This window comes from Schistocerca piceifrons, chromosome 1 (assembly GCF_021461385.2).
Source record: "Schistocerca piceifrons isolate TAMUIC-IGC-003096 chromosome 1, iqSchPice1.1, whole genome shotgun sequence".
NCBI lineage: Eukaryota > Metazoa > Arthropoda > Insecta > Orthoptera > Acrididae > Schistocerca > Schistocerca piceifrons.
Genome location: NC_060138.1, coordinates 903,326,193 through 903,329,017, shown reverse-complemented (window position 1 = coordinate 903,329,017; position 2,825 = coordinate 903,326,193).

Sequence of the window (2,825 nt, the reverse complement as noted above, 5' to 3'; positions counted from 1 at the left end):
ATCCAGAAACGCACCCTCTCGAAACCTGGCGAGCAAGCTACACCGCGATGCAGAGCGCCTCTCTTGCAGAGTCTGCCACATGAGTTTGTTAAACTTCTCCGTAACGCTATCACGGTTACCAAATAACCCTGTGACGAAACGCGCCTCCCTTCTTTGGATCTTCTCTATCTCCTCCGTCAACCCGATCTGGTACGGATCCCACACTGATGAGCAATACTCATGTATAGGTCGAACGAGTGTTTTGTAAGCCACCTCCTTTGTTGATGGACTACATTTTCTAAGGACTCTCCCAATGAATCTCAACCTGGTACCCGCTTTACCAACAATTAATTTTATATGATCATTCCACTTCAAATCGTTCCGCACGCATACTCCCAGATATTTTACAGAAGTAACTGCTACCAGTGTTTGTTCCGCTATCATATAATCATACAATAAACGATCCTTCTTTCTATGTATTCGCAATACATTACATTTGTCTATGTTAAGGGTCAGTTGCCACTCCCTGCACCAAGTGCCTATCTTCCTGCATTTCGCTACAATTTTCTAATGCTGCAACTTCTCTGTATACTACAGCATCATCCGCGAAAAGCCGCCTTGAACTTCCGACACTATCTACTAGGTCATTTATATATATTGTGAAAAGCAATGGTCCCATAACACTCCCCTGTGGCACGCCAGAGGTTACTTTAACGTCTGTAGACGTCTCTCCATTGATAACAACATGCTGTGTTCTGTTTGCTAAAAACTCTTCAATCCAGCCACACAGCTGGTCTCATATTCCGTAGGCTCTTACTTTGTTTATCAGGCGACAGTGCGGAACTGTATCGAACGCCTTCCGGAAGTCAAGGAAAATAGCATCTACCTGGGAGCCTGTATCTAATATTTTCTGGATCTCATGAACAAATAAAGCGAGTTGGGTCTCACACGATCGCTGTTTCCGGAATCCATGTTGATTCCTACATAGTAGATTCTGGGTTTCCAAAAACGACATCATACTCGAGCAAAAAACGTGTTCTAAAATTCTACAACAGATCGACGTCAGAGATATAGGTCTATAGTTTTGCGCATCTGCTCGACGACCCTTCTTGACGACTGGGACTACCTGTGCTCTTTTCCAATCATTTGGAACCTTCCGTTCCTCTAGAGACTTGCGGTACACGGCTGTTAGAAGGAGGGAAAGTTCTTTCGCGTACTCTGTGTAGAATCGAATTGGTATCCCGTCAGGTCCAGTGGACTTTCCTCTGTTGAGTGATTCCAGTTGCTTTTCTATTCCTTGGACACTTATTTCGATGTCAGCCATTTTTTCGTTTGTGCGAGGATTTAGAGAAGGAACTGCAGTGCGGTCTTCCTCTGTGAAACAGCTTTGGAAAAAGGTGTTTAGTATTTCAGCTTTACGCGTGTCATCCTCTGTTTCAATGCCATCATCATACCGGAGTGTCTGGATATGCTGTTTCGAGCCACTTACTGATTTAACGTAAGACCAGAACTTCCTAGGATTTTCTGTCAAGTCGGTACATAGAATTTTACTTTCGAATTCACTGAACGCTTCACGCATAGCCCTCCTTACGCTAACTTTGACATCGTTTAGCTTCTGTTTCTCTGAGAGGTTTTGGCTGCATTTAAACTTGAAGTGAAGCTCTCTTTGCTTTCGCAGTAGTTTCCTAACTTTGTTGTTGTACCACGGTGGGTTTTTCCCGTCCCTCACAGTTTTACTCGGCACGTACCTGTCTAAAACGCATTTTACGATTGCCTTGAACTTTTTCCATAAACACTAAACATTGTTAGTGTCGGAAAAGAAATTTTCGTTTTGATCTGTTAGGTAGTCTGAAATCTGCCTTCTATTATTCCTGCTAACCAGATAAAGCTTCCTCCCTTTTTTTATATTCCTATTAACTTCCATATTCAGGGATGCTGTAACGGCCTTATGATCACTGATTCCCTGTTCTGCACATACAGAGTCGAAAAGTTCGGGTCTGTTTGTTACCAGCAGGTCCAAGATGTTATCTCCACGAGTCGGTTCTCTGTTTAATTGGTCGAGGTAATTTTCGGATAGTGCTCCTGTGTGTGATGCAGCGTCAAGGGTAACTGCAGCCAGGTTCTCCGATCTGATAGTCCACGCTGCTGCAAACGTCGTCGAACTGTTCGTGCAGATAGTCTTTGTCTTGCCAACGTCCCCATCTGTTGACTCATGGATCGATACGTGGCCGCACGATCCGTTACAGCCATGCGGATAAGATGCCTGTCATCTCGACTGCTAGTGATACGAGACCGTTGGGATCCAGCACGGCGTTCCGTATTACCCTACTGAAACCAACGATTCCATATTCTGCTAACAGTCATTGGATCTCGACCAACGCGAGCAGAAATGTCGCGATACGATAAACCGCAATCGCGATAGGCTACAATCCGGCCCTTATCAAATTCGGAAACGTGATGGCACGCATTTCTCCTCCTTATACGAGGCATCACAAGAACATTTCACCAGGCAACGCCAGTCGACTGCTCTTTGTGTATGAGAAATCGGTTGGAAACTTTCCTCAGGTCAGCACGTTGTAGGTGTCGCCACCGGCGCCAACCTTGTGTGAATGCTGTGAAAAGCTAATCATTTGCATGTCACAGCATCTTCTTCCTGTCGGTTAAATTTCGCGTCTGTAGCACGTCATCTTCGTGGGGTAGCAATTTTAATGACCAGTAGTGTATACGTAGATGTAGCCGTGTGGAGAGTAGATGTTGGTGTAGCTGTAGATCTGATACTGTGGCTCGTGAAAAACTCGGCCAAATGTTCAGAATCGCCCTACCGTAGCCCTGGAGCTGTGAGGTGC